The sequence below is a fragment of the Malaclemys terrapin genome, chromosome 12 (genome assembly GCF_027887155.1).
Source record: "Malaclemys terrapin pileata isolate rMalTer1 chromosome 12, rMalTer1.hap1, whole genome shotgun sequence".
Lineage (NCBI taxonomy): Eukaryota > Metazoa > Chordata > Testudines > Emydidae > Malaclemys > Malaclemys terrapin.
In genome coordinates, this window is record NC_071516.1 from 35,770,637 (window position 1) to 35,777,782 (window position 7,146).

General features: G+C 42.4%; 1 pseudogene; it reads right to left on the minus strand.

Moving 5' to 3' along the window:
• Positions 1 to 5,428: 5,428 nt before the first annotated feature.
• LOC128846800 (olfactory receptor 10A4-like) lies at positions 5,429 to 6,812 on the minus strand (annotated as a pseudogene).
• Between the last annotated feature and the right edge of the window lie 334 nt (positions 6,813 to 7,146).

Sequence of the window (7,146 nt, forward strand, 5' to 3'; positions counted from 1 at the left end):
CCTCCACTGACAGGCATTCCATAACCTCCTTATCAAGCCTATTCCAGAGTTTAACTACCCTGAGTGTTAGGAAGCTTTTCCTAATATCAAACCTGAATTTCCTTTGCTGCAGATTAATCCCATCACTTCTCCTATCTTCTGTGGACATGGTGAACAATTGATCCATGTCTTCCTTATATCAGCCATTAACATATTTGTAAACTTTTATCAGGTTCCCCCTCAGTCTTCTTTTCTCATGATGAAACATGCCCAGTTTTTTTAACCTTTCCTCCTAGGTCACTTTTTCTAAACCTTTGATATTTTTGTTGCTCTCCTCTAGACTCCTTCCAATTTGGCCACATCTTTCTTAAAATGTAGCATCCACAATGGAACATACTACTCCACCGAGCCTCATGAGTGCCAAGCAGAGCTCTGATGTTATCTCTAGAAGTGTTTGGAATATTTTTCAACAAAATAGTTATTGACCTTACTGATTTGTTTCTCTTGGTTTGTCATGAAACATACCGTGCTGTTTTATATCAAACTTTAATAATAATATTGTCAACCTTACCAAAACCTTACCATATTTAAATTTGCATTAATAATAATAGCATTGTTAGTAAATTAAAATGTTTGAAAAATGTTTTGAATAAAAAGTTAATAGAAAAAACCTGGTTTTGTTTTGTTTTTAATTCCATTCAAAATAAATTAACATGGATTGTTAAAAGTATTGTTTTTTCATTCTGCATCCACCTCTAATTATTTTCACAATATTGCAAGGATCCTATTGGAGTGAAAGGGAAGAAAAACAGTTTGATGATCAAAGAGGTGGAGGCCCAATGGTTGAATGTCCCACTTGAGGTGCCAGAGAAAGTCCCTGATTTTCAGAGAGTGCTGAACACCCACACACTGAAAATCAAGCCTCTTTAAAGTGCCAGAATTTGGGCACTCAAAACTTAATGCGGCAAAAATTGCTTATAGCTTTTGAAAATTTAGCTCTGGAAAACTGAAGACGACTTTAGTTCTACCACTGACTTCCTGTTTGAGCCCAAGCAAGTCATTTGGGCAGACGGTTAAAGGCACCTAATAGGATTTCCCATTTACACTTGTGACAGACCCAGACAACTGGGGTACAGGAGTCTGGTAGAAGGCAGATATACTGGCCACTGGATGAATAGTTTTCTATTCCCTGAGTGACCAGAGCAGGGTGCTGCCCTAGAGCAATCAGGAGCCAATTAAGACAGACAAGCTAATTAAGACACCTGGAGCCAATTAAGAACTTACTAGAATCAATTATGACAGGCAGGCTAATCAGGACACCTTGTTTAAAAAGGATCTCCCATCAGTTAGTGAGGGGGCACAGAAGGAGGACAGACTGAGAAGGTGTGCTGCTGGAGGACTGAAGAGTACAAGCGTGATCAGGCTTCAGGAGGAAGATCCTGCAGTGAGGATAGAGAAGGTGCTGGGGGAAGGCCATGGGGAAGTAGCCCAGGGAGTTGTTGCTGTCACCCAGCTGATACAGGGGACATTGTAGACAGCTACCATCCACAGGACCTGGGCTGGAACCCGGTGTAGAGGGTGGGCCCGGGTTCCCCCCATTCCCCCAACCCCTGATCGGACACAGGAGGAGTTGACCTGGTCTGTGAGAAACACCAGAAGGAAAGGTCTAATTTGGAAAGGGATGTGGCCTGTCCCTGACTCACTAGGTGGGACACAGAGACTGCAAGGATTGTTCTCCCTTTCCCCCATGCTGGCCAGTGATGAGGTTAGCTGAGTGAATGGCAGGTTTGGGCCTCTATCAGAAGTGGCCAAACTGAGGGCTGCCGTGAACCTCTGAGGTGAGCAATTCTGCCAAAAAGTGCAGGACCCACCAAGGCAGAGGAGGAACTTTGTCACACACTGTTGCCAGCTGGAATACAGTTGAATACATTGAAATTACTCTGGATTTACAGCAGCGTAACTGAGAGGAGAATTTAACCCACTGAGATTCATAGGTAGAGGGAGGCTAAACGATTTCCATAAATATTATCGGTTCTGATTCTCTTCTCACTTACTTTGGCTTGGACCCATCAATTTCAATGTCTTTTTTTTTTTAAATTTACGTCATTGTTCAGATGCTCTGTTGTTTTTATGTATTTGGGGCTCATCCAGACCCCTCCAAAGTCAGTGGAAAGATTCTCATAGATGTCAACAGGCTTTGGATCAGGGCTTTGAGTCAATACAGGAACTAGGAATGTGCTGATTTTGTCTTCATGTTCAACCGACATTCTAGCAAACACTTTCTATTGGCACATTTAAATTAATACTACAGAATGTTTTCAGAAAGTAAGTAGTGTTCATGATAAGACTCTAGACTAGGATTTCCAGTAGGAGATGAGAGAGATAGGCACCCAATCTTATTGAAATTCATCATAAATTGAGCACCTCAGTTTCATATATAGATTTATAGATCGATACATAGATCAATAGATAGATAACTAAAGAGGGATCTGTTGATTCCTTTTACTAATGTGTCTAACAAAAACACTTCAGATTTTGAATTCTATCTAGGTATCATTAAAGTTCAAATCTAGGTTTCATGATACACTTTGCTAGTCAAAACCTTCCAAAGCTGGATAAAAAATATCAGTAAAAGAACCAGATACATTTTTTCCCAGTTTCCAATCTCCTCTAATTATCATCTGAAATTTGATCCAAAGGCAAAGGCCCCACTGACTTGAATGTCACCAAATCAGGCCTTGAAAGGGTAAATCTCAAATCACTGAAGATGAGAACTGGTAGCACTTGATAAGACTTCTTGTTTCTCTAGCTCAACTCATCTTCACTTACCTTGTCAACAAACAGTGTACTCTGAGTACCTTCAAAGGAACTGTCTGTCAATTTAGTAAGAGCATTCAAATATTAAGAATTGAGAATATTGGAACAAATCATTAATCCATTGTTATTTTAGGAACACAAAACTACACAGAGATTTAGGACCCAATTCAGGGAGGTAAATAAACATGTGCCTAATTTTAAGCATGTCATACTTGAAGATTACTGAACTAATCGAATAGTTAAGGTCAGACACATGCTTAACTGTGCTATTGAATTGGGTCCTTAATCAACTTTTGCTCATCTACAGGGCAGTTGTCTGTTCTGTGTTCTACAGGAGGTCAGAAAAGATGATCACAACAGTCCCCTCTGGCCTTGGAGTCTATTAATCTACTCTTCCTCATCTACCTCAGCTGAACATGAGGGAAGATTAAACCCTAATTTTTTCCACACTGCGAAATAATATTTTAGAGCCTGATTTTCATTTGCACTCAGTTCCCTGAATAATAATACTTAGTTCTTAAACAACAGTTTTCATCAGTTGATCTCAATGCGCTTTCCTACTACTTTATGACTGATGATATTGTAAAGGCCTTGAATTGGGAGCATGTTAACTACAGTTACATTTACAATCACTTTAAAGTTCCTTCACCCTGATGGAGTAGTGGAAAGGGTGGCTCAGTATCTGGGCCTATGTGCCTAAGGGATAAAACTTTATGGGTAGGTCTACACTGCAAGTAAAAACCTACAGCTGGCCCATGCCCGCTGACTCAGGCTCACAGGGTTTGGGCTGTGGGGCTGTTTAATTGCAGTGTATATTTCTGAACTCAAGTTGGAGCCCAGACTCCAGGACCTTCCAAGGTGGGAGCTCCCGGAGGTTGGAGTTTTTACTTGCAAAGCGGTGATTTGTTGCTTTGAGCTCAATGAGAGTTTGATTGTTCAGAGTAAAGCTCTGTATGTGGATATTTCTCTTGTTATCTGAGCAGAATGTGTATGAATTTATCTAGTTACCTTATATGTCCTGATCCTGTATGGTGCTGAGTGCTCTCATCTCCCAAAAAACTAGACAGATAGAGTGTGGGAGCCCAGCACTTCCAGGTCTTTGTCAAAAATATTTTTTATTGCCTTGGCACAGATCCCCCACCTAATGGTTACCCAGAATCCCATGCCTAACGGCTCTCACTTGTATGTGCTGCATTGCCTGGAATCTCCAAGATGGATAAGATGAAGAAGTCCTTTCCAGTTTGCTAATGCAGACGAGAAGGGTAAAAAAGTTTGAAAAACCCAGAAACACCTCCCCACACTTATTTACTATTCCCCCACTCTCTTCCTCTGACATCAACCCCCTAGCACCCATCCCATTTATCCACTGACTACGATTCCTGTCCTCACCACAGTTCCAAAGTCTTCCCTTCCACTTCCCCCATCCTCCTTTGCCTGCAAGCATTCACATATCATTTATATTCTTTATGACCACAGTTTGACAACTGAATTTTCAGCTGTATTCAGAATATGTTTCCCCAAAAATAAAAATAAACCAAACATCTTTGAGAGAGGCAGATTGTAGCAACATACCTTGTTTAATTTCAGCACACTGCCAAGGGTAGTTTCTGAACTTAGGCCACTTGTGTGCAGCACAGGTCAACATCAAAAGTGTGCTCTCTTGAGCTAGCCTATGAGAACTGGACAGCTAGCAAACCCCTTGGCTAATCTTTCTGCACGTGCATAGTCTAGTCAATTGGTTGCATAGACCTTAGGTTCAAGCCTATCCTGAGAGCTTAATTCTTTTTCAAATAATGTTTTCAGTATTGCTTTACCAAAGAGACTGTAGGTGACGTGCTAGATGCGGTAAAAATTGATTGGTTGAGACCATTTCGGGCATGATCAGAGTTATGTTTTGACCCCCAGATGTGCACATAAAAACCTTGGTAATATCTGCCAACCATTTGAAATGCTGTTTTGTTTGGAGGGTGGGGTCTATATCTTGTATATCCCTTGCTCAAATGATACCAAATTTAGATTATTAACTCTAGCCTTCATCATGAGACAAACTCAACGCAAAGTCAATGCAACTAAACACAAAGATTTAGAGTACTTAGAATAATGATTAAACAGATTAGTCTTATCAGCCTTTATTGCAACAGAGCTAGCACTCCACGATCTTATAATTTGCTGGAAAAGAGACGTTCTTAAAGGAGAGTGGCTAAGCAAACAAAAGAAACACACATCAAAAGAAAGAGAACAAAATAATATTCTTGGCATTTTACTGAACATAAACCAGGTACAGTCTTCAGGATTCATTCAAGTCCATCAGAATTTCGGGTAACAATCACCCCTCCTGAATCAAAAGCTGATTCTCCTCGGTCCTACATTAGTCTCAGAAATGGTGAATTTATTTTGGGAGGTGCCACTCCTGATTTATACCAGTGTGAGAAAGAAGAGATTCAGTCTGTTAACTCCAAGGACCTAATTCCTGATTTACTCTTGGGTAACTAAGAGGAGAACAGGCCCAACAGAACTGAATGGAATCATAGGCCTGAAGAAATTACATTTTCTCTGAAAAGAGTTTCCTCCCCAATGTTCTCCTCAAGGCGCCTTTCACCTCTTTGTTCCTCAGGCTGTAGATGATGGGGTTTCACATGGGGGTGATCACTGTGTAGGAGAGAGAGATGAGCTTCTTGGTGTCTGGGGAGTAGCTGGATTTGGGTTGGAAGTAGGTCGAGCTGGCCGTGCCATAGAAGTGAGTCACCACCACCAGGTGAGAGGAGCAGGTGGAAAGCTTTGCGTCTGCCCTCTTCTGAGGGCATCCTCAGGATGGTGGTGATGATCCGCATGTAGGAGACCGGGATCAGCAGGAATGGGAACATGATGAAAAGCACAGTTGCTGTGAGGGCCTCAATTTCGAAGAGAGAGGTGTCAGCACATTCCAGTTCCAGCATGGGAGGGGTATCGCAGAAGAAGTGGTTGGCTTGATTTGGCCCGCAGAATGGCAGACTGAATATCCACATCATCTGCACAGTGGCCACTGGAAATCCAGAGAACCATGAGACTCCAGCCAACTGGAAAGAAGCCCTTCTATTCATGATGTCTGGGTAGCGAAGCGGGTTGCATATGGCCACATAGCGGTCATAGGCCATATCGGTCAAAAGGCAGCACTCAGCTGTCCCAAAGAAGAAAAAGAAATAGAGCTGAGATGCACAGCCGGCAAACAAAATGATTTTATTTTCCACCAAGAGATTGACCAGCATCTTCGGGACGATGACCAAAGTGAAGCCGATCTCTAAGGAGGCCAAGTTCCGGAGGAAGAACTACATGGGGCTATGGAGAAAGGGGTCAACTGATGTCACCAGGATAATGAGCACGTTTCCTGTCAGGGTAATTGTCCCATTTTTTAATCCTTTCATGAATCATATTTTATGCTATTGCACCAGCTGAAATATGTAGCGGCTGTCTGACTGACAGACTATGTGATCAGAACTATCCACAATCTAACTTTGTCTCCTTGTAGCATACTCTCTTTCAAATTGCCTGTTGGGGGACAGCTACACGGTGCTGCTTGTATTAATATTTTTGGGGTGTGGTATATGGAAGAACAGTCATTAGCTCTTCTGTGCAGAGCTGGCACTAGGCATAAGCAGACTAAACAATTGCTTAGGGCCCTGAGCACCTCAAGGGGGTCCCCATTTGCTTTTTATTATAAGAACTTGCCTGTTTTAGCATTGGGGGGGCACAAAATATTCCTGCTCAGGGCCCCGAAAGGGCTAGCACCAGCTCTGTTTCTGTGGCAGATGTGATGTGATAGGAATGTTCTGGGATATTGTGAGGACATTCAATCAGTGATTCAATGATGTTTGACTCAGAGTCCAGGAGTGTCCTGCACCCTTATTTAGGGCTTAATCCTTTAGCTACTTGGAACCCCCAGTTCCTATTGATATTGGTTAGAAGTTGAGGGCAAAACTACACCTAATACAACCATGGTTGTTACTACCACTTATGTCGGTATCACTTACGTCGCTCATGGGTGCGAATAAGCCATCCCCCACCAAGCAACGTAATTACACTGACTTAAGTGCAGGGGTGGACAGTGCTATGTTGGTGGGACAGATTCTCCAGCCAACTTAGCTACCGCCTCTTGCACAGATGCAGTTATTATGCCAATGGGAAAACTCGCTCACTTCGGCGTAGAGCGTCTTCACCAGATGTGCTACAGCAGTGCAGCTGCATCGGTGGAGCTGCGTCGCTGCAGCACTCCTAGTGTAGACTAGCCCTGAGATTGGGCTTTTCAAAAGAGCCCAAGAGTGTGAGGTACATATCACAAAGGGAACTGGGCATCGAATTATTTAAAATCTCTCT